At 33.3% G+C, this 26,373-nt stretch overlaps 1 long non-coding RNA gene across 1 annotated transcript in view; it reads left to right on the top strand.

The window, feature by feature from the left end:
* Positions 1 to 5,930, top strand: part of LOC116632929 — a 62,021-nt gene extending 56,091 nt beyond the window's left edge. Inside the window, exon 3 of the long non-coding RNA XR_004299537.1 lies at positions 5,853 to 5,930. This is a non-coding gene — a long non-coding RNA (uncharacterized LOC116632929). The remainder of the gene's footprint in view (positions 1 to 5,852) is intronic.
* Positions 5,931 to 26,373: the final 20,443 nt, after the last annotated feature.

Below are 26,373 nucleotides of genomic sequence, written 5' to 3'. Positions count from 1 at the left end.
AATGAAGTATTTTGAAAAAATGGAAAATTCCATACTAAAATTCATATGAAAACTCAAGGGGCTATGAATAACAAAAGCAATCTTGAAAAACAAGAACAAAGCTTGAGGCTTCACATTTCCTGATTTCAAACTATATTACAAAACTATAGAAATGAAACAGTATGGTATAGGAATAAAGACAGACCTATAGATCAGTAGAACAGAACAGTGAGGCCAGAAATAAACCCTCACAAATACAGTCAAATGATTTTCAACAAGGGTGCCAAGATCATTCAGTGAGGGAAAGGACAGTCTTTTCAACATATGATGATGGAAAAAGTGGATATCCATATACAAAAAAATGAAGTTAGACCCTTACCTAACATCATATTAAAAAAGAAAACAAAAAACCTCAAAATGGATAAAAGACCTAAACATAAAGTTAAAATTATAAAACTCTTAGAAGAAAATATAAGGCAAAACATTTACTTTGATTGGATTTGGTAGTGATACCAAAGACCCAGGAAACAAAAGAAAAAAAAATAGTAAAATTAGATTTCATAGAAAGTAAAAAAAAAAAAAAAGTATCAAAGACACTATCAACAGAGCAAAAAGAAAACCCGTAGAATGGGAGAAAATATTGGCAAATCATAATATCTTAATGACTTAATATCCAGAATATATAAGGAACTCCTAAAATTCAACAAAAAACCAAACAACCAAATTCAAAATGGGCAAAGGATTTAAATAGACATATCTGGAATGATGATTTATGAATGGACAAATAAGCATATGAAAATATGCTTTGACATCACTAATCATTAGGGAAATGTAAATTAAAGCTATAATGATACCACCTTAGACCCATTAGGATGGCTATTATCAAAAAAACAATAATAAAACCCAGATAATAACAAGGGTTGGTACAATATAGAGAAATTGCATTCTTGTGCACTGTTGGTGGGGATATAAAATAGTTGCTATAAAAAAGAATATGAAGTTCCCCAGAAAAAAATTAAAAATAAAATTACCATATGATTCAACATTTCCACTTCTAGGTATATACTCAAAAGAATAAAAAACAGGGTCTTAAAAAGATATACATCTACCAGTGTTTATAGCAGCATTATTCACAATAGCTAAAGCATGGAATCAAGCCAAGTATTCATGGACAGGTGAATGGATAAACAAAATAAAATGTATACATACAATGGAATATTGTTCAGCCTTAAAAAAGAAGGCAATCCTGACATGTTACCACATGGATGAAACTTGAGAACATTATGTTAAATAATATCAGTTAATCACAAAGATAATATGGTATGATTACACTTATTTGAGGCATTTAGAATAGTCAAAATCATAGAGACAAAATATAGACTGGTTGTTGACAGAAGCTGAGTGGAAGGTGGATTGGAAAGTTAATTTTTAGTGGGTATAGGGTTTCAGTTTTGCAAAATGGAAGAGTTGAGTTAGTGGATGGCAGTGATGGTTGCACAATACTGATGGACTTAATACACTGAACTTAAAAATGGTGAAAATGATTAATTTTATGTTACTGCATTTTACCGATTTTATATTACTATATTTTACCACAATAAGAAAAAAAAGGAAAACATTTAAAAAGGCTTACTGACAGTAGGGGGGGAGCACTCTGGCTAGAAATGTAATTTGACTTAAACTACAGAAAAATAGTTACTTTGCTGCTTCTGGTGCTTCTGAAACTTTATTTTTTTGGTGAATTCCATAAGTCTTTGGACTTCTAACTGTGGGGTGAATTTAAGATCTAGTTTGCCCCAGAGCGGCAAACTCAGTTAGTTTATGCTTGGTTATCCTTGTATCAAGTATAAATATTAATAGAATCCCTTTCTAAAATTATTTAAGGACACTTACTGAATGGAGCACTGGGTGTTATACGTAAACAATGAATCATGGAACACTACATCAAAAACTAATGATGTAATGAATGGTGACTAACATAATAAAATAAAATAAAATTAAAATTAAAATAAAATAAAATTATTTAATGATATGTTCACACTGAGTAATGGACTTTCTCCATCATTTAGAAGGAGAAACGAAATTCTGCCTAATAATATATTATATTGTTTACACTGAAGAGATTGTATGTAGATTTTGCTATATTTAGGAAAATTTATATTCTTTCATATGGATTCACAGATATAGTATTCAACTTTATGTGTGCAAACATACACATACATCTGATTCACTAGGTCTTGAGCTTGATATTGTATGTTAATACAAACCCCAATGTGATTCTGATATTGATCATCTGTTTTCAGAAAGGTAACTTAGACTGGCTCTGTTTCTGACTTCACCTGTATTTAGCAGGTGTAAGTATATGTGTATTTACGTGTTATTATTGTAATTATGCATTTGTTTTGTTTAAAGATTTAATTGCTTATTTATTTGAGAGAGAGAGTGTGTGTGTGTGTGCGCGCGCACGCACGCACGTATGCACGAGTGGGGGTAGGGGCAGAGAGAGGGAGAGTGAATGGATCCCACAACCTCTAGATCATGACCTGAGCCAAAACCAAGAGTTGCCTGCTTAACCATCTGAGCCACCCAGGTACCCCTGTAATTATGCATTTATTAATCAGAAAAAAAAATCCACATTCTTTATTCTCATACTGATTAGAAAACATCTAGAAGTATTAAATTGTGACTTAAAGCCTAACCTGGAGTATTTTACTGAATGTTTTCCCTCTATATCATTTTCCTCATTTTTCTGGCAATAATCTAGAGTGAATAATAAGGGGAGAAGGAAGGCCTGTGTTCTTGACACAATATTCCAGGCATGTTAATACGGTTTCACCTGGTTACATTTTAGTGGGGGGAAATCACTCCAAAAGAGAGCAGTGGACTAAACATGGAAGTTAGAGAACTAGGTTCTGCCTGTTATCTTCTAATGCTTTAAAAAGTTTAATACTTATAAGTGTATTTTTTCGTTGTTTTGAGCAGGATGGACAGTTAAGTGTACACTTTATTTTTTAGATGAAATAATAAAATTAGAATTGAGATAGATAATAGAAATAAATATGTGAAGGAGTTTAGATAATAGTGGAATTGAGCACTTTTGTGGCTCCTGTCCACCTTACGGAGCCTACTCTGAGAAATGCTCCAAACTCACTATTGCACACTCTTTAGCCATGTTTGTGTTATGTAAAGTTTTCCCTCTGCATTCCTGTTCATTCTTACAAATATATGTACACAGAGTAAACAGAGGAAGGGGTACATCTCTATCCAGGGTGACTAAATCTACGAGTTAAGCTTATCTAACTCATGTCTTGCTGCATGACTGAACATACTCAAAATTATGTTCTAATGGAACATTCTCACCTACTCTATTTTTAACTAAATGCCCCCTTTTACTATCTTCATAAATTATTGTATATGTTATTACAAATTCTAAGCTCATATTTTCCCAGCATCTTGAATGGAAATTTTTTTTATTGATTAAACTATCAGAAGGGAGGGGCTGGAAATTATTTATGGCCTTCATTATAGGCAATGTAGTTCCTACATAGAGTGTGGCAATTTAGTAACCTGAGCAGAGTGAACAGAGGGAAAGAGAACATAAATATTTGTCACTTCTGGCCTCTCTGGAAGAGTTAAATTCCAATGGTGAGGCTTGAATTCTGATTACAGTCATTTGAAAATGAGATCACAAATATAAAATAGTTTTCTAATAATGCAAATAGTCTGAAAGTATTAAAATGAAAGTAGTAGTAATTATAAGCAATTATATGTAGTTATAAATGATCTATAAATTAAAAATTTTACTAGACTCTTAATTAATTTCCCTGATTCTCTTTTAATTACAAAACTGAGTCCTTTAACATTACTTAGTCCTCTGGCTCATGAACATATCTTTCCATTTGTTTAGGTATTCTTTAATATCTTTCAGTAATATACTAATCTTAAGTCAAATTTACACCTAAGCATTACATATTTTCATTGCCTTTTAAAATTGTATTGTTTTAGTAATTTCAACTTGTAATTTTTCATTGCTAGTTGATTAAAATACAATTCTATTTTGATACTGATCTCATATCCTACAACTTTCTTTTCTTATTAATTTTACTGTCAACATTTAAAATTCCATTTTATTTTCTACATAGGCTATCATGCCATCTATATACAAAGACAGTTTTCTTCTTCCTTTCCAAAATAGATACGCCGCTTTTTCTTGCCTAACTGCACTGGCTAAAACTTTCAGCCCAGTGTTTTATTGTTTGTGCTTTTGTGGACATATCAGATAAATAACTGCCTGATCCAAGGACATGAAGATTTGTTTCTGTGCTTTCTTCTAGGTGGTTTATAGTTTTATTTCTTACCTTTTAGTTTATTACCCAATTCAAGTTAAATATTGTGTATGATTTGAAGTAGGGTTCAAAATTTATACTTTTGCATGTAGATTTCCTCAATCCTTTTTATTTTAATCTATTTGTGTTATATTTAATGTTTGTTTTCTAGTTGTCATCATATATTTGGGTCTTACTTTTTCATCCAACTGAAAATCTCTGTCATTTATTTGAAGTGTTGAGAACATTTACAATGTTTGTGATCACTTATATGTTTGGATTTAAATCTACCAACTTGCTTTTTTAAAAAAAAAAAAACTATTTGTACAATCTATAATTTATTTTGCCTCTTTAAAAAAATTGGCCTTCTTTTTGACTGAGATTTTTTTATTGATTAATTTTATCTCCTCTTTAGTCATATTAACAAAACCATCCAATTATGTCTTAGTAAAAAAAACATTCTTATTTAAGCTATGTAAGTAATAATATTGCCATTAAGGTAAGAATACTCAGTGAGAGTTTCCAACCTTTGGAGAGGTTAGACAGGGAGAATAAGGTATTATTTGAAATGCTTAACTTCAGTTTACAAAAGCAGAGTCTGGTCAATTTTGAGTTATAGATATCTTGAAAGAGAAAGTTATTCCTTATCTATCCAAAAAAAAAAAAGAACATTAAAATACAAATCATATTCCAGACAAAAATCATAATTACCCCTCATTAGTTCATTTGGTCCCATGCAATTGTTTTTTTACTTCATTTTGGGTTTACAATCTTATAAATCCATTTGCTTCTTGATTAGAATTCTGGAAATTCCAGTTCATCACCCTGGTATAGCCCCAAAGTTGTTTAAGTGAGGCAAAATACTGGGCAAATTCCTTTTCCACAAAGCTTTGAGATAGTCCTTGGTTGAATATGAATCAGTACAACCTGTGGCTGATTAAAAGTGCTTTCAGGGAAGCATCACATTAAAGCAAAATCTATCTGTTGGTGACAAAATGATGTGGTGACTTTAAATGACTGTGGTTAACTTATTGATGATAAATTTCAAAAGAGGAATATCTGATGAAAGTTCACAGCAAGAATAGTGCAACTGACAAATTTGGTTGATTCTATGGCAACTAAAACAAAGATAATGAAGTTAGTCCAAAAAACATTTTAAAAAACTATCTGTGAACATAATGATTGACTTGATTTTCAAAAGCGGATATTCAAAAAGTTGATAAATGTAATCTTTACAGAGAAAAAAAATCCTCAGCTATATATAATAAATAATAATCCACAGTCATAACATGACATGGATATACTAAGCATATAGTTAGAATATATCAAGAATATATCAAACCAAATTACAGATTCAGTAAGTGTAGAGATCCTGAACATTTGTATATCAGTAAAACTCCATAGGTAGGTGATATGAATCCCCATTCGAAAATTACTGGTGTAAAAAATGTTAAATTTAAGCCAAGGAAGTAAAGTTGCATTCAATTTAAAATTTTAGAAAATAACTGAAATGATGACTTTTTTTTGGTTTTTTGTTACTTATATCAGGCAAAGCAGCTCTAAGACTGACTACAGTCATCATGGACAGAGAGGAAATCAACAATTGTCTAGGAAACTGCCATACAGCATTCAAGGTCTGATTTATATTACATTTTCTTTTATTTTATATTTCTCTATATTACATTTTAGCATACTAACAAATTTAATCTAGGGCAGGTTAAGCTTCTCATCTGACTTGACAACACCTCCCATGAAATTCATTAGTAATAATCTATAATATAAAAGAAAATAAATAGGAAACAAAGGAAACAACCCACCAAATTAATCTAATTTTACCAAGATTCTCACATATTTCATAGCTTTTCAAACTCAGGTGTTGTCATATTGCCAATCAAGGCAGATATAATTCCTTTTTAAATTTTGCTTTTATTATGCTCTTTTCACGTTCTGCAACAGACTAACAATTTATTTCAGTCCAATCCAGGAATACACAAGGTCAGAACTAATATAACAATATTACTAAGATGGTATTAACATACAAAATATTTATCATTGTTATATTCAAATTAATCAACAACTAAGCACTCTAAAATATTGAAATTTTATTTTCTAATAAAGTAAATATCAATATTTGTAATGTACAAAGAAACCTCCCAAGGTTCTCAAAAAAACATGAAGAGAACAAAGAGCTAGGGAGACACAAAGAGAACAAAACAAAACAACTCACTTTTTTCAGAACAAAATACTTTCTCCTATGAATAGAAAAACTTAGTTATATTTCTCTAAAACTGGTGCTTCTAAGTATAGTCTAAACTCCATATTACTTATAACTTTTTAGCCAAAGTAACTAAGAGAAAACTGGGATGGGCTGCACTATCAGACAGCAGCCTTTTGCAGCAAATTTGCAGAGCTCAGGGAAACACAAAGCACAGCTCTCTACAGCCAGACGCATCATTTATAAAGTTCTCAAAGAGGCAGAAATGAATATTCATTACATACCTAAAGATACAGTCTTTCTGTAGCATACTAAATTAAAAGACAGAAGTATATAAAATCAAATTAGGCTTAAAGTATATAAAATTAAATTATAGCATCCTCTTATTTAGAAATAATCTAGGTAACTAATAAATATCCATTAAATCAGGTTACTATCAGTCCAAGTTTGTAGGTTACCTAAAGTTCTTTGAAATTATCTTCCAGCTGGCACACTACAAAATATACTTACTATTGTAATAGTTTGCCAGAATAATGATTCAATTTGGTTTATAATTTTTACACTTCTCATTATCATAAACATTAAGTAGAAGTAATGCTAGCTTACTGAATCAATAAACCTGTATAAGGTTAGAGAGAAATACCTAAGTAAAATAAAAATTTATGTGTATGTTATACTTAAAACTGATAAATCAAAAGTGTAGCTTTCTTACAGAAGAGTGTAATTTGTGCAAATTATAAAAGAGCTATTATAGCATTACAGGAAAATAAACAAAAGCATAACTGCTTTCATTAAACCAAAAATATTAAGCTAATATGGTTTGCCAAAGATTTACCTTAATTATGTGAATTTGAATTCTTAAAGATTTTCAAGTTGGTTTCTTAAAGGGTACTTTTTTAAATCTAGAGAACTAAAAGTCTTAAGGTTCAATTTCCTAACTTTCAAAACAAAAAAAAGAAATTGGGAATATTAGATTTATGTAAGGTCTATTATCTCTAAGCCAATTAGAGTATAGCTCCTTTATGAGATTTTATAATCTAATTTAGTGTTACCATCTAGAGGTAGGAAATATTATACATTTAATAAGTGGTAAAGACTTCTCTGAATTATAGACACACAAATGTACATGTAGTCACATATCAGGGCTTAGGAGTTCAATTCTAAAATCCCATCCCTGGGTCAATAATAAACACAGATATACAAAACCCACAGGTCAAAGATCTGTTCTCTTCCCAGTAGGGACACATACTTATTGATTTGTGCTCAAAACAGACAAATGGTAAAGAATAACAAACCAGATTATCTGCTGTCTCTTGCCCATAAAGCTAAGAACTCCACAAACCATTCATCTGCTTATGGAAATTAACTAATTGATAGAGCACAAAACCAAATTCCCAATGGGGGATAACTTATTGGCTAGAAACAAACAAAGAAATAGAAGAAACCAGCACCAAAATCAAGTCAATAGTCAAAAATAATCAGAACCAAATTCTTTCCCTGCTTTAGGTGAGCAAGACTTGGAAGCCCAAGATCTCTTCCTTCAGTCCCAGGTCACTAGCCAAGAAAGGAGCAAAAAGGCATTTTTATCTAGGTAGAATAAATGAGCACTTGAAAAGGAGGTCTGTCTGATCATGAGTCATGGCATGGAAATTAAGGGAAAAATGCACTGGACAATTAAGAAGGCTATTTTATTTAGGCTATTTCAATTGGGAGGAAGTTCATTTTTTCAGAAAAGTGTCTCAGAAAAAAGGGAGCCTTAGGTTTTACAGAGGCAGTTAAACAAGGGAGTCATGAAGAAGGGGACAATGGGGAAAGGTGGTCCCTTGCAGTTAATTGTGTTTCCAAAGATAAAGTGGTGAGGAATTCCTCAACCATCATGCTTTCCAGATGCACAGAAATCAAACTTCAACACTATTAAGAGTAGGCATGCGTTCTCTCTCCATTCCTGCTTCTTGACTAGGAAACTCTCAAGGAAGTGACCAAGATTTTAAAGTACCTCTCAGCTGGTCTAAACTTTAGACAGTTTCCTTGCTGACCATAGCCCCGACCTTCCTTTTCTAAGAGCACTTACTTTAGAAAATTTGTAATTTCAAAGTCTTTATCTGCCTCCTTAAAATATATATAAATCTCCTTAGAAGCCTCTTGACATTTTTAGGACCCAGAAAATGTTTCTCAAGGACCCGGAAAAATCATGTCTTTGTAATGTAAACATCAAAGTATATTGTATCCTGTCTCCTGGTCTCTGTGGGAGGGTAGGAACCGATGAGCACCAATTAGCAAACACAAATGGCCTAATCACAGAGAAAAATATTTTCAGACTCAGGAATAACTCCTATTAATTCCCATTAACTCCTATTAACTCACAAGTAACAAACCACTGATCAACATGATGTACTTAAGTACTCCTTAAGTACTTTTCTAAGAGCTCATCCCAGTGCTGAGAATGCCTGAGCTTTGTTTTTTGTAGTGTGGAGTTGAGTTCAAGTCTCTCTTCCCAATTGAAATAACCCTGAATAAAGTCTTTTTTGCCTGTTTAACTTTGGTGCAATTTTTTGCTTTGACAGAAGTGAGCTAGGCAGTTGTAAAGCTCATGTCACTTTGTTCATCTCTCAAGAATCACTGTCGTTCATTGCCTGAAGTACAATATCTGCTTGAAGCAGAAATATGCCACAGAAATTAGTTTCAATTATTAAGAGAAAAAGAAGTATCAAATGAGAACAAATATATTAAATTAGGCTGGAAGCTCATTGGTTGGATTCTTTCAATACAATTTTTAATAGGTTGAATAGATTTAGTCCATAGCATAAGAAAAAATAATTGAAAATAATCTAAAATGTTTAGGTCTTTTTTTGTTCAGATAATTACACTAATGTTAAATCTGTGAATAAAAAAAAAAAAAAGGCTTCTCTTCCTGCAATCCTCTGATTGTATCAAGTTCTTTCAGCTTTTATGTGCCTCACCATGCCAATTTCTCGCTCTGAAACTATTTTCAGCTCTTCAAACTGATAGTCTCAAACTTGACTTTTAAGATTTCATTGTCAAAGGACTTTGAGATCACATATAGCTTTGTCTCCAGTAATTCAAGTTGGGAATAATTAGAAAACGAGAGCTAGAACTTTGGAACATCAAAGGACAAAGCTGAAATGACAGATCAGGAGCAGAGGTAGAGATAAAAGGCCGATGAGACAAAGCCAAACCCCTCAGAATTATTTGCCACAGTCTCAAAAGGAACTGAGCTAAAACCTGTAAGACATTAAAGGATTGAAGTTAAAAATGATATGCCATATTCTAATAGGTAAATTCTTACATAAAATCGTCATGGGCAGAATTAAGATTAAATTGTATAACTGTACAATTGAATGGAAAATGTGGGTTAAGATTTCTCTGGTACACCAAGATTTGTTTAAATATGGATTTGAGCAATAGCATAGAGAAATTAAATCTAAAAAAACAAAAAACAAAAACCTCAACTCAAGAGAAAAATGTTACAAGCATTCTTTGAAATTAGAGTTTTAAAATAGCAAGAAATTTTGAATAGAAATTATTTGATACTAATTAATGGGACTTGTAAGTCACCAACTTTAATATTTTATAATATATAAAATAATACCAAATTATTTTCATAAATTTATTTTAATCTCTCTTTCTCATGAGGGTTTTAAGATCTTTAATCAGGGCATTTTTGTACATTATGGGACCAAAAAGAGACACTTTTTTTTTTTTTTTTCTGTGTGCATATGATTTAATGGGCACCCTCTGCAGAACATGAACTTGTTTTGAACAGGAATAATTATTAATCATCTAATCTATTTCCAATGGCTAACCTAATGCCTTATCTACAGTGGAAATATAGTAAGTATTCAATAATTTCAGTGACTCAAACTTATAAGCAAAAAATGTGCACATATATGTTCAACACAGCATCAGTGATAAAAGCTAAAACAACAAAATGAGAGTTCCTATGGGTGAAATAGTTTTCACATTCTAGAACATCTGTTAAGTGTATATAATACATATGTTAAGACTGGATTTATGAAAATTACACAGGAACATGGATAATCATAATATTATGCAAAGAATTGTGAAAAATTTCTTTATATTAAATTTTCTTTATATTAAAATATTTTTATTTTTAAAAATTTCTTAAATCATGTTTAAGAACACATATCTTACCACAAATGAATTAAAATCACAATATCAAAGGGATGAAAAACAAGGAAAAATACATATGATAGTATCTCAGTAGTCGTCACTAAGCCAAACTTATAACCAGCAGATTGTAGAATTAAAAATCAAAGTTGTACGGTATGGAAATACAGCAGAGACATAACAAGCTTCAGCTATTTTGCTTTTTCTTGTTTTGTTTTTTTGTTTTTTTAATTTTATTACATTTCAACGTCTTAAAAAAAATATATCCAAACACTGTGGGAAATGTACTCTCTTCCCTAAATGTGCACATGTACAAAAGGCCTTTGGTTGTCATTTGGTTATAGAGTAAATAGAATGTGTGGGTTATTTAAAGAATGAAACAGTTCAGTGAACAACAACAAATTAGAATTTGTAAAGTATACCTAGGGGCCATCAACAGCCTTTTATTGTAATTTTTATCGTCTTTTTTTCAGTGTCCTCCAACAACTACAGAATAGTGCTGGGGCTAGACAGGAAGTATTTGACTTTCTGTGTCACAATTCTTCTCCTTTATTCTCGCTGACTCTATTAACAAACTCATCTATACATTCTTCCTATAATACTTTCTGATAAAACATTCTTCTTCATGTATCCTCTTTATCCCAATCTATAGCCATGGTTCCTATTAGAATGGACAAATTATCATCATTCTCTGATTTTCTTTTTTCCAAGAAAACAAGCAATTTTCCTTTTCTTTTGGGAACTGGGCTTTGTCCCTATGGTAACAAAACTGATATTAAATATAAAAAAAATACATTTTAAATATCTGGTTGAGAAAACACCTACTGTACCTTTTTAGCTTTATGCTTTCAACACTTTAAGATTATAGAGAATTATTGTGATTTTCATACTTTTCTAAAGAGAGTCACATAAAACCTGTTTAGCCTCAACCAAGAGTACAAAGCAACAACAAATGTTTACCTTCTTTATGTTGTCAGGTTGTATATTGGATATTTCTATGTTTCCTTAGTGTTTGCTGAAAATATGATATTCTGTGACTAAGTCATATCCATCTGCATCTCTAGGAACTAAAATCTAAAAGCAGCCACTATATTCACACCAACCACAAAACAACTAGATATTAAGCCAGCAACTTAACTGGATCAAATAAGAAGAAATGATGCAGGATAACCCATTTGAAAATTAGCATTATACCTTGCAATATTTGCAAATTAAAATAAATGATCCAGTACATTAAACATATTATACACTTACCTTGTGAATCTCATGTGTAATTCTTGAATCATGGAAAGAAATATTTTCAAATATAAAGTAAAACTATTTTAATGGACTTTTTTAATTTTTAATTTTTCTTGTTTTTATCAACTAGAAAACCCTGATACTTAATTTCTTCAAATGGCCTTAAAGCTTAATGAAACTTCTCACCATGTATATGTTTAAACATAAAGATATCCACAACGGAGGATAACTTAAAATACATAATTTTATATAAATTTTCATTCATACTATATATATGCAATGTCAAAATAATCTTAAAGAGTAAATTCATGATTCAGACACATATATGTCAACCATTCCATTTTACTTATTAATTATTAAGGAAATCAGTAAGCTGTTTTAAAAAATGATTCAAAGTAGAAGGCAAAGAGCAGGCATATTTGTAGGCAATTCAGAATGCAAAATTGGCTTATTCTACAAATGTGTTCATGAATTATTTCTTAAACAAGGAGGGATGAGAAAGAATGGCCTGCTTCCATCAAGGATGCCAAAGAAATGGGAACCAACAAAAATATCCAGGCATCAAACCAAAGAGTTAATAGCCCAGGAACACAATGGAAAGAGAGTGGAGTTCAGACTCCCATGCTGACTTACCACATCTTCGCAGCTGAAAGGACAAGGGACCTCTGTGAGTACTGCACTTGGTGGAGGGCTGGGGTCTGTGGTCACAGGCAGTGCAGACTGGGTGAGTCTTAGTGGGACTTCCATTATCTGTGGAAAAAAGAATAACCACATGAGAATAAGAAAGTCTATTTATTCAGAACTTGCTATCGTAAGGGAGTTAGTCACCATCACTTGTGTTTGGTACAGCCTCAAAATCAGGCAATGGAATGGGAAACATTTAGAAAAAATAGAAATCTTCAGGTATGTCCTAAAGCTTGGAAGCCATTGGGATAGGAAAGCTATAAGCAGGCTAACTAGAAGTGGAACATCCTACGTGAGTATTAATGTCTATCACTTATTTCAATTAATTAAAAATTGTTGGCATATATCTAAAAGTATTTTGTCCATTTAAAAGTCTGTCTATATATATATGTATATGTGTGCATATGCACATATTTATGAGTGTATACATATATTTTAACCATTAAAATTGTTGCTTTTTATTTCCCACTAGAGTTTTCAAAGAGAAAGTCAGCATGTAAATTTAAGTTTCATGTTCTTACTGAATGATTTCTTCTTTCCTTTGATCCAAATACTTTTTACCCATGTCTTTAAACTAGTTAGTCTGAGTTTGGAAGACAGGATGGGGAAAGATTTGAACTTTGCCAGCTGGGTAGTTGCTGTTGTTATTTTTTGTTTAGGTAAGAATTAAAGGTATTCATATAATGTGAAATAATTTTCCTTACAATTTTCTATTATTTGTTTCTATAATGGAATTCCAGGAGTATAATTTGTGCTACCGAGATTCAGAAAAAAAAAAAATGTGCAATAATAATTAAGTAATGACAATGATAGCTCTCAGCTATGAAAAGGCATACTCTGTGCCTGTGACTATTCTAAGTGCATTTGATTTTCTCATTCCATCCTCACAAGAACAATGAGAACTATTGTCATCATTCCTGCTTTACAGACAATAAAGATGACTAAGAGTTGTAGAGATTGCCTTTAGTCTCCCACTAGTCTTGGAGCCTGAATATGAATCCAAGTATCTAGCTTGTGTGCTGAACCATTCTAGCACATTGCTACTTTATAAGAAGGTAGTAAAAAACAGTACTGTTTCCATGGGCCTGTATTTTACTTTGTTTTGTACTGAAATAAAAGTTTGTTTCCATCAATAAAAAATAACAGAACTCATAATCAAAACATGTTAATCAAAAAAATGCATACACTTGTTAAAAATTCAGTACAAGAAAATGTAAGTAATTGATACCTACAATAATGATTCACATATAATTCATTCTGAAATTCTCAAAATACTATCCCTTAGGAGATAGTATGGCAAAGTGAGAACACAGAATTTAGAGTAATAATTAACCTTTAAAGGACACTTAACTACATGCTAGTCTTTTTACTAAAAAATTTCCTTTGCTATGTCTCATGTAATGTTCATACTTACCCTATGAAGCAAACACTAGGGTTGGCCCATACAGGTAAGGACCAAGAAAGAGAAGTAAGCTAAATGAAGTCATAGAGCTGTTATCCGCAAAGTTATGACTCAATCCAGGGTTGATTCCAAAACTTATATCTTCTGGGGAGATCTGGGGTTAACTTCAGTCTAGTCACGTATTCAAATGACTAACCTAGGCAATTAGTTTTCCTCAGACTCAATTGTTCTCTCCTGTGACATAATATCTCTTTCAAAAAATATTTTTTTAAGGACTATAAACTTTAATGTCCCTGTCCTGTAATAGAAAGCCTTAAATAAGTGGTAGACATTAATATTTATTAATATTCTTTGGCACAGTGATTAACATTAAGTATGTTTATTTCATTTGTATTGAATAGTCTATAATGTTTCCTTGCAGATTAATAGTAACCAATGACCAAGACAGCCTTAATATGCCTCTCAGCTTGACAAAACTTTAGACAGGATCTTTTCCTTTTAGATAGAGACAGTAGGTCCCTGACCTCTTTTCTTAGAGCATTTACTTTAGAACATTTGTAATTGTGAATTCTTTCTCTGCCTCAGTGAAATATATGTAAATCTCTCAGCCTTTTGCCAGTTTTACAACACAGAAAATGTCTTTCCTAAGGACCTGGGAACTACCTCTTTGAAATGTAAACATGGACAGAGATAGCACCTCTATCTCCCAGCCTCTGAGAGATGTAGGGGTTTAATTTCTATGGGTGTAAATCAGCAAACACAGATGGCCTAATCACAGGGAAAAACATCTGCAAGCTCAGGAATAACACATCCATTGATTAACCATTCCCCAATGCCCCACCTAAATGTCCTCCAATACTTTTTCATTAGCTTGCCTCAGTGCTAAATTTTCTACCCCAACACCAGGCTTATTATTTTTTTTTTCTTAGTGAAGTCAAGTTCAGTCTCCCTCCCCGATTGCAGTAATATCAGAATAAAATCAATTTATTTTCCTCCTCAGGTGCTTTTTTTTTTTTTTTTTTTAACACCTAGAAGCTATTTTAATGTGATGCTTACCTATAAAACAACTTCAATACAAAGACTTTTACCTAATTACTAGTATGTGAGGTGAAATACACCTTGAAAAACAGATACATCCTCTGTGAGGATCATTGTTTAGAGGCTGGAGCTTCAACGTAGACAGATAAAAATGGGAATCGTCTTTGCAGCACATTGGTGTTATTGCATTTTAGGACCTTCGTCAGAAGTCACAAGCTCTAAGGTGTTTTCTAGAGTGATAAAATATTTAATAGAAGTAAGAAAAAGAGGCACAGGAGACCTCAGCAGCTCTTTTGCCCTTTGAAATACATTGCTCGCCTGAAAGCTTTTAGCTTAATACCCTTTTCTAGTAAAAACTATAATTCATTTTCTAAAAGCCGAAGAATTTCACTGGATCTGTAAAACTTCTTTTCATCTTTGTTCAAGGTCCAAGACCTGATCTAATATAAAACCATCACTTTGCATGCACAGGGTGATAATGTGAGGGACAAGGTATTACAATAATGTCATTTTCACTATCAACTAACAATCAACAAATCTTCAGTGTTAAAAGGACAGCAGTAACTTGGTCAATTACCTCCCAATTCTGTGCACTGATGTGAAGAAATCTGGGATGAGCATATCACTGACCTTATGAGGTTACTCTCCCATGAATTGTTTAATGATTATCTTCACAGAGTGATAGTATCCCTGGGTCATCCATTTCATTTTTTCTTAAATAAAAGCTAAAGCTCATGGACTGGCCAAATTCTGTCACTAAAACGGGCTCTCCAGAATGGAGACTCACATTCTCAAAGCCACACTTGTGAATGGTAGTTAATTTTTCTTCTAGCATTCTTTATTTTCACTGGTCTTTGATACCACTTAAGAACCAAGAAAAATGACTAAATATTGAGCTTGTTTTTGAAGAAAAGTATTTTTGTCATCCTGCAAATTTTGGAATGACAACAAAAAATAATTAACTATATGAATATTTACTTTGACTTTTCAAACTAATTAATAAATTCTATGTTAACAATTTTTAATGTGCTGACACTAGTTTAAAATGTTCATTGACTTATATTCATATTTAATTATCTTAAAAGTCATAATAGGTTGGTTGAGATTTCCATTTTGAAAATTTATCTTTTCAAAATCAAAGTAATGCATTAAGCATCTACTATATGACAGCAGTTAGGCATGCATTATCTAATTTAATATTCAACAACTCTATGAGATAATTACTATTTTTATTCATCTCTTGTATGTAAGGAAACAGAGTCACAGTAGATGTGTATAGCACAGTTGCCCCAGGTAGTGAGCATCAGAGCTGGAGTTTGGAACTGACCCAGTTCTACCTAATAACAAAAGTGCTTTCTGCATCTCAGGAAAAAAAAAAAATGTTTACATAGCATTTCCATTTAGTTTGAAAGAAGACAATACTGTCATTTCTTCTCTTTCTTGGTATGACCATCCAATTAGTGATACTAATTTGGGTCCTTGGCATTCCTATCAACCCCCCACTGATTTGAAATGTTTTTTATAATGGAAATATATTGACTGAGATCATCTTTATTATGGACTGTCATGTTGATTCATATGATACTTTTTGATGAAGTATACAGTCCGGGCTGTTTGATGGAAATAGCTAAGTATTCACCAAATATTTGATAGTAATAACCTCACAATGATCAAAAGGGGAAGATGGGGTGTCTGCTCTTATCCCAGACAGGACTGAAAGGCCACCTTTAAGTCAGCAATTTGTACATGATAAATGAATTTTCTCATGGTGACTATATGTTTGTAAAAGAATTATTTCAGATGACAGGGGGATATTTTCCCTTCAAGAAATAATCTGACATACATAAGGCCAGAGAAGATCTAATGGCACAACCATAAAAGTAGTCAATTATGAAGAGAGCTTTCATGGGGGGATGGGACTAGTAAGACAGCTTCCACTATAGAGACCAGCATAATGTCATCTCCTGGTGATAGTCCTGAAATATGACTCAAGGTGGGCAGTGTAGGGGCTTCAAACTAAGAGTCAGTATGATGAGATAGTAATAGGATAACCATAATTTGTCAGGTAAATTGAAATACCTATGAGATTGAAAGGAGAGAGTGTGAACAATTAAGTTGGAATAACTGGGATAAGCCAGCACTTGTACCAGGACATAACATCTCTGAATACTTTGGAATTTGAAGCCATAGAATAATAAGTATAAATTTCAATTCTAATATTGCTCCCTATGAATTCTGATAAGTTAACTTAATTACTGTGCACTTAATTCCTTATGCACATAATGAGAATAACTAACCTCAGGGTATTTATGCAGGTTAAATATGTTAATGTGCACATGGTGCCTAGGACCTGGTGAGTAGCTCAGGCCTCAGTGTGTATGGATCCGTATTTCTGTTTTAATGAAGTGGACCTTGAACACTGAAGGCCTAGGTTTCACTATCTGCTGTGCTAAATACTAGTTGTATAACCTTGGATTAATGATGCTGCCCTCATTTACTTATCTATAAAACCGGGATAAAGTAGTATGATTTTGGGGTTGCTGGGTGGCTCAGTCGGTTGGGTGTCTGCCTTAGGCTCAGGTCATCGTCTCGGGGTCGTGGGATCAAGCCCCACGTTGGGGGGTCCCTGCTCAGCAGGGAGTCTGCTTCTCCCTCTCCCTCTGCAACCTGCTCGTGCTCTTTCTCTGTCTTGCCCTGTCTGTCTCAAGTAAATAAATAAAATCTTTAAAAAAAAAAGTAGTATAATTTACCTTAGAGATTATATTATGAGGATTAAATAAGTACACACACACTCACAATATTTAGTAGAGTTTGTTATCCATAGTTAACATTATATTATTGCTAATATTATTAATTGAAATTCTTTACAGTATTTTTAGTTACTACAATGGCACACTGGCCTTCTTTCAGTGTTTTGGTTACAAGAAGATAACAAGGATTAAAAAAAAGGAATCTTAACATTTGCTATGACGTGGATGGAACTAGAAGGTATTATGCTAAGCGAAATAAGTCAATCAGAGAAAGACATGTATCATATGATCTCACTGATATGAGGAATTCTTAATCTCAGGGAACAAACTGAGCATTGCTGGAGTGGTGGGGGGGTGGGAGGGATGGGGTGGCTAGGTGATACACACTGGGGAGGGTATGTGCTATGGTGAGCACTGTGAATTGTGTAAGACTGTTGAACCACAAACCTGTACCTCTGAAACAAATAATCTATTACATGTTAAAAAAAAAAAAGAAGAAGAAGAATAGTAGGAAGGGACAAATGAAGGGGGGGAAATCAGAGGGGGAGATGAACCATGAGAGACGATGGACTCTGAAAAACAAACTGAGGGTTCCAGAGGGGAGGAGGCTGGGGGGATGGGTTAGCCTGGTGATGGGTATTAAAGAGGGCACGTATTGAATGGAGCACTGGGTGTTACATGCAAACAATGAATCATGGAACACTACATCAAAAACTATGCTGTAATGTATGGTGATTAACATAACATAATAAAATAAAATTTAAAACAATGAGAAAAAAAGGAAGAAAGAAAAAATGTCATTAAAATGAAAACCATTAATTAATCATATCTGAGTAGAGAATAATGCTTTGATTTACATATAGTGTAAAATGAATAACACAATAGGTTCAGCTAACTGTACTCATTAAACTTATAAAGTATGCCAATTATTTCCCACAGTATAATTCCTTCCCCCTCCCACTCTCTCCCTCTTTGCTCCTCCTCCCGACTCACACTTGCTCTCCCTCTCTAAAAGAAATAAATAAAGTCTTTAAAATGTTTATACTACCCAAAGCAGTCTACAGATTCAATGCAAAATCCCTATCAGAATTCCAATGTCATTTTTCACAGAAATAGAACAAACAAACCCAAAATTTGTAAAAGACCTCAAACAGGCAAAGCAATCTTGAGAAAGAAGAACAAAGCTAAAGTCATCATATTTCCTGATTTCAAACTATATTACAAAACTACAATAATCCAAACAGTATGGTATTGGCATAAGAACAGATACATAAATCAATGGAACAAAACTCAATAGCCCAGAAATAAGCCCAAACATATGTGGTCAATTAACTTATGACAAAGGAGCCAAAATTATACAATGCAGAAAGGATAGCCCCTTCAATAAATGGTGTTTCGGAAAAATGGGCAGCCATATGCAAGAGGATGAGAGTGGACCACTATCTTATAACCATACATCAAAATCAACTCAAAATGTATTAAACACTTGAATGTAAGACCTGAAACTGTGAAACTCCTAGGAGAAAACATAGTGAATAAACACCCTGACTTTGGTCATTGCAATGATTTTTGACTTGACACCAAAAGTAAAAATAACAAAAGCAAAAATAAACAAGTGGGGATAAAAATCTTCTATACAACAAAGGAAACCATCAACAAAATGAAAAGCAAACTATAAAATAACAGAAAATATTTTGAAATTACGTATCTGACAAGAGGTTAATATCCACAATATATAAAGTACTCATACAACTCAACACTAAAAATAATAATTATTATTCAGTTAAAAATGGGCAGAGGACGTGAATAGACATTTTTCTTAAAAAGACATACAAATGGCCAAAAGACATGTGAAAAGATGTTCAACATCACTAATCAGGGAAATGCAAATCAAAACTATAATGAAATATAATCTTACACCTGTCAGAATGACTAGAATCAAAAAGACACATAATAACAACTTTTGGCAAGAATGTCGAGAAAAAGGAACCCTCATGCACTGTTGGTAGGATTGTAAATTTGTTCAGCTACTCTGGAAAACAGCATGGAGGGTCCTTAAAAAATTAAAAACAGAATTACCATATGATCCAGTAATTCCACACTGGGATTTATCCAAAGAAAATGAAAAGTCTAACTTGAAAAGATATATGCTCTAGGGGCGCCTGGGTGGCTCAGTTGTTAAGCAACTGCCTTCGGCTCAGGTCATGGTCCCAGGGTCCTGGGATCGAGTCCCATATCGGGCTCTCTGCTCCGCGGGAAGCCTGCTTCTCCCTCTCCCACTCCCCCTTGCTTGTGTTCCCTCTCTCACTGTGTCTCTCTCTGTCAAATAAATAAATAAAATCTTTAAAAAAAAAAAAAAAAAAAAAAAAAAAGAAAAGATATATGCTCCCCTATTTATTTTATTTATTTACTGCAGCATTATTTACAATAGCCAAGACATGAAAGCAATCCCAGTGTCCACCCACAGATGAATGGCTAAGGAAGATGTGGTATATATTGGTATATATACCCAATGGAATATTACTTAGCCATAATAAAAGAATGAAATCTTGCCACCTGAAACAACATGGATGAACACAGAGGTATAATGCTAAGTGAAATAAGGCAGTCAGAGAAAGACAAATATGATTTCACTCATATGTGGAATTTAAGAAACAAAACAAATGAGCAAAGGAAAAAAGAGACAAAGAAGAAAATAGACTCTTAAATACAGAACACTGGTGGTTGCCAGAGGGAAGAATATTAGGGGGATGGGTGAAATAGATAAAGGAGACTGAGTACTCTTATTGTGATGAGCACTGAGTAATACAGAGAATTGTGGACTCATTATGTTGTACATCTGAAATTATTAACACTATATGTTAATTATACTTTATTTACAAAATTAGGCAGAGGAAATAAATAGCTTACTTCCAAAGAAGACATACAAATAGCCAACCGGTACATGAAAATAGTTCAACATTACTAATCATCAGGAAAATGCAAATCGAAACCATGATGAGTTATCATCTCACAAGTATTAAGATGGCTATTATCAAAAAGACAAGAAATAACAAATGTTAATGGGGATGTGGAGAAAGGGGAACCATTATGCACTGTTGATGAGAATGTAAACTGGTACAGCCACTAAGGAAAACAGTATGGAGTCTTCTCAGCAAATTAAAAACAGATCTTTCATATGATCCAGCAATTCCATGTCTGAGCATATACCCAATGGAAATGGCATCATTATCTCTAAGATATATTATATTCCCGTATTCACAGCACCATCATTCACGATAAACAAGGTATGAAAACAATCTAGGTGTCCATCATGGATGAGTGAATAGAGAAAATACACAATGAAATATTATTCAGCTTTTAAAGAAGGAAATCCTGTCATTTGAGACAAAATAGATCATAGATGAATCTGGAGGGCTTTATGAGTAAGAGAGGTAAGCCAGTCAGAGAATGACAAATAGGGCACACAGTATCACCTATGTCCGAAATCTTAAAAAAAAAAAAAAAAAAAAATCAGAATCATAGAAACAGAGAATAAAAAAGTGGTTGCTAAGGAGGAGACTGGGTAGGGAAAACAGGGAGAGGGGGTAAAAGGGTATACATTTTCAGTTATAAGATGAATAGAGTGAGGATCTAATGTATAATATAACTATAGTTGATAACACCATTATATTAGCAAATTGAAATTTGTTAAGAAAGGGGCACCTGGGTAGCTCAGTCAGTTAGCTGGGTAGCTCAGGACTCTTGGTTTCTGCTCAAGTCATGATCTCATGGGTCATGGGATCGAGGCCCAAGTCAGACTCCATGCTCAGTAGGGAGTCTGCTTCAAGATTCTCTCCCTTTACCCCTCCCCACATTAGCACACACACTCTCTTTCTCTCTCTCAATTATTTATTTATTTATTTATTTATTTATTTATTTAAATAAACCTTTAAAGAAAAGAGAACTTTGCTAAGAGAGATCTTAAATTCTCATATATATAGTAGGAGACATGTTAATGAACTCAATGGGGAAATCTCTTCACAATTTTTAGCTTTATCAAATCATCATTGCATTAAATATCTTAGAAATATATTTGTTAATTATACCTTAATAAAATTGAAAAATTTTAAGAACAAAAAATTAAGCAAGTCAGACTTGGAAAAAAATCATCTATGTACATGCTTAAAGTAATAAATATGTCCTTAAGGAAACATGTATTCATTTATGATAATAAATCCCATCCATATGAATAGCATTATAACAAATGATAGATCAAATCAAGATACCTTTACTTTTATCCATGGCTTTGGTTATCTTAAAAAATAAAGATGTTTATTAGTAAAATGTCAGTGCAATGAAAGGAGGGCTTTCCTAGCCTATTATAAAGAATGAATAAATGACATTTTTTTCTGACTTGTGTTTTCCAAGGCCTACTTTTGGAGGGCTACCAGCCCTCCTGAATTGAGTTACATCATTTTACTATGCAGACTTAAAGCAATTAAATGCAGATTGCTATTTGCTATCATAGTAAGTGAAATATAATCAAGTCACATTTAAAAATGAGGTAGCGTTAGAGGAAGAGTTAGTGTTTATACTCTGTGCATCTCCTGAGAATAGACCAGGTAAATTGAGTAGCTAGTTATTACTGTGAGCTTCACGTATCACACAAGAGACCTAAAGATGAAAAAGCAGACTTTGTAAATCTTACTGGGTAGTGGTAATTCCTAGGTTTGTAAAGAAACCAGTGAACAGGGGTCCAAATAATGGGATATATTAGAAAAGAATTTTGAGAAAAAACACATTAATGAATAGATGCACATATAAGAGCTGTAATTTCTAGGTCTTAGTTTTATAATTTGAAGAATGAAGTGATTGGTGTAGATGCTACTAGCTTTTCTACCAATTCTATAATTCTATAAATTAAGAAGAATTTAATGAATGAAATGGTGGCTAAGAAATCCAAGAAATTTTATGGAATATAAAAAAATTTATGAAAAGTCAATATTTTTGTATATACTCTAATTCAATACAATATTAGTTATTTTCTTTCTTTTTTTTTTTAAGATTTTATTTATTTATTTGACAGAGAGAGACACAGCGAGAGAGGGAACACAAGCAGGGGGAGTGGGAGAGGAAAAACAGGCTTCCCGCGGAGCAGGGAGCCTGATGTGGGGCTCGATCCCAGGACCCTGGGATCATGACCTGAGCCAAAGGCAGATGCTTAAAGACTGAGCCACCCAGGCGCCCCTAATATTAGTTATTTTCTGATGGTATATAAATGATCATTTAATTACTCAAGGTCAGTCAAAAGGGGATTGACAACTTAAAGTGAATTATAAAAATGTTTAACATAAAATTATAACCACAAAATATTAGAAATACTGTGAAAGTCTAACTAGATGAATTCTAGTAAAACCTGTAGACGTTCAACTAAATCTTTTAAAAGAATATACAATAACTATTTTTTGTATTCTACTGTTCTGAAATTCCATTTCCAAGGATGACAGAAAATGACATGTAAGGCCTGTGTTCTTATAACACGAGTAATTTGACAAAATAAAAGCCATACTTTGAAAGGCTATCAAAGGAAGTAGAAAACAAGAGCAAGGAAGCCTTAATGAATTAAATTCTAAAGAGAGATAATTAAATTCTAGAGAGCTCTTCCTTATAGAAGATCAGAGGGTCCTAAAGTTGTGTACCACATACGGAGTGGAAAGGTGGGCAGTGTACCATGGACTGAGTAACTACACAGGGATGAAGGGAATCAAGCAGGTCTTGGATCTCATTATGGAATTGTAAAATTGAGTGCAGTCTGTAAAAGCCCCAAACACAAGAGCAGACTCCTTGGTCCAATAATCTCTATCCCAACCACATTAAAAAAAAAAAAAATAATAATAATAATAAAAAGCTGCAAAAGAGCACCTAGTAAGGAGGGGGAAAGGGCAGGTAACACTCTTCCAAATTAATTACTAACGGGATTATAAAGGCCATCACTGAGGGATTGGGAGTTGGTATAATTACAAGGGAACTGTATCTAATTAAATTTGAAATCCCGAACCAGCTGACCTTGACTGTAGAAGGAGTGAAAATGATTAGTACCCTCTTCCATCCACACACACACTAACACCCAGAGATGAAAGGGCCTAAGCTTTCTGGAAAATAAAACACAATTATGTTTCCGTTTCCAATGAACTTTTACATACAATGTATGAAATACAATTAAAATTGTAGATCGGGAATTTAGGGGATGTATGGATACTCATAAAATATATCATTAAATGTAATCTCTAAAATAAAAAATAGGTAAGCATAACAGCACATTAGATATTTAGAATAAAGAGTCAATAAACTTGAAGACTGTATATTTGGAAAATAGGATTTTTTTTTTTTTTAATTAAAGTAGAGAGAGTGGGAAAAAACAGACAGACCGACAGAAAAACTCAAACCAGAGAATGTGTCCAACTGGAAAGCCTTCAACCATCCATTTTCCTTGGTAACCTCTAATCCACAAAATGCAATTTCCTCAATTTGCATGCACTATGACATCTACTTATGAGAATTTCTAGTGGAGTACTCTCTTGGTCCACATATCACATTCTTGTTTATTTTTTTCTGTATGTAACTTACTTGCTGGTACAATATACAAAGTCTGCTAATTATCTGAAAGTATTTGTGACAGGCAGCCTAGCAGATAGCTCCCAATGACCCCCAACTGCAGGGGAGGATTTCTAATGTAATCTCTTCCCTTAGGATGCAAACTGTGCCTAGGGACCTATTTCTAAGAAACAGAATATGGCAAAAGTGATGGAATGCCATTTCTGACATTAGGTTACAATAATACTGTGACTTCTATCATGCTAACCCTTTCTCTTTTTCGCTCCCTCAGTAGTTCTCAGGAAAGCCTGCTGATATGTTGTGAGCTGGTTGAAGAAGAGGCTTATGCGGCAAGAAACTGGTATCACTGACCAATGGCTATCAAGGAACCAAGGCCTATCAGCAGCCATGTAAATAAGTCTGGTTGTGATTTCTCCACCAGTGGTGTCTTAGGATACTTGCAGCCTTGTCAGAGATCCTAAACCAGCACTAAGCCCTGCCAACTCAGGCCCAGATTCCTAACCTACAGGAATTATGAGACAATAAATGCTTGTTATTTGAAGCTGCAATTCTGGGGGATAATGGTGATAGAGAAGTAGGTAAGTGGAAGTGAAGTGCCCCCATAACAAATGCCTAAAAATGTAAGTGAAGGCAAGAGGGATATTGAGAATCATGTAAGAGGAAACCTAAGTTGACTTAAACAGACTGTTAGTAGAAATCTGATTTTGAGGATGCTATCTAAAAAGGAAGCAATCAAAATGGCTAAAAAGGAAGTAGGGGAAATGTCATCAGAAACTAAAAAAAGAAAAAAAAAAGGGTGATCCCTTTGTGATGAAGTGGCAAAGAGCTTAATTAAACTGCTGCCTGCAGTTGTGTGAAAGTTTAAAATATGCCTAATGAACTTGGTGATCTAGCTAAGGGGACTTCCAAGCAAAGCATTGAAAGTGCTGTCTCATTTCTTCTTGCTACTTAATGTAACATGTCCTTAAATGGCTCTTTTATTTATTTATTTTTTTAATTTTTTTTTTTTTTAAGATTTTATTTATTTATTTGAGAGAGAGAGAATGAGAGACAGAGAGCACGAGAGGGAAGAGGGCCAGAGGGAGAAGCAGACCCCCCACTGAGCAGGGAGCCCGATGCGGGACTCGATCCCAGGACTCCAGGATCATGACCTGAGCCGAAGGCAGTCACTTAACCAACTGAGCCACCCAGGCACCCTTAAATGGCTCTTTTAGACCTGAAGAATTTTACCTCTCTGGAACAGAAACAGGATTCTTTCAAAGTCTACCCAACCACTATGTATGCATATAAACATGCAACAAATTAGCTTTTTTTTTTTTTTTCTAATGTGCTGTACTACTCTAGTTTCTGTACCTATTAGTTTAGATTTTTTGGAAGCAATATTCCATTCCAACAATCAATGAACTCTGAGTGGTTATTTTTTGATATGGAATGAAGTAATGGAATCTAAGCAACATCTGTGATGAGACAGTGAACTTAAATGGACTTTGAATTAGAAAACTATACTCAACACATAAAAAGAAAACAACTAAAATTAAAGTTTCCTTTATAAATCTATTGATTTCCAAGGTTCAATTTTGAAGAAAGAGAAAGATAAGCAATTATGGGTCCAATTAGAAATTTTTTGTCAAATCACCTCACTAAATGGCCACTGTCTCTCTAGCACACCAGCATCTTTCCTTCCTCAGATAAATCTTCATTTGGGTCCTAAGCAATTCACTTAACCTTTCTAGGCCTCAGAGTGTCCCGCACAATAATAGTTTCATAGCACTGTTGTTTAATCAACATATTATTAGTGATCACACTTTGCACTAAAATTTGGCGAAGAGTAGGAACCGAGTAAAGTCAATTGACTATGAATCCATATAACTGCTGAGATATTGAGATGGGGAAATCTTATTTCTTCAGATGAGTCATAAATTTACATAGTTTTTCCACTAATTCACTGACCTGAATTTCCTTTAGCAAAATAAAAACAGACCTAATAACCTCATT

The sequence above is a fragment of the Phoca vitulina genome, unplaced genomic scaffold (genome assembly GCF_004348235.1).
Source record: "Phoca vitulina isolate PV1807 unplaced genomic scaffold, GSC_HSeal_1.0 scaffold7, whole genome shotgun sequence".
Classification (NCBI taxonomy): Eukaryota; Metazoa; Chordata; class Mammalia; order Carnivora; family Phocidae; genus Phoca; species Phoca vitulina.
Note: the sequence above shows the minus strand (reverse complement) of the source record. Positions and strands in the feature narration are given on the sequence as shown.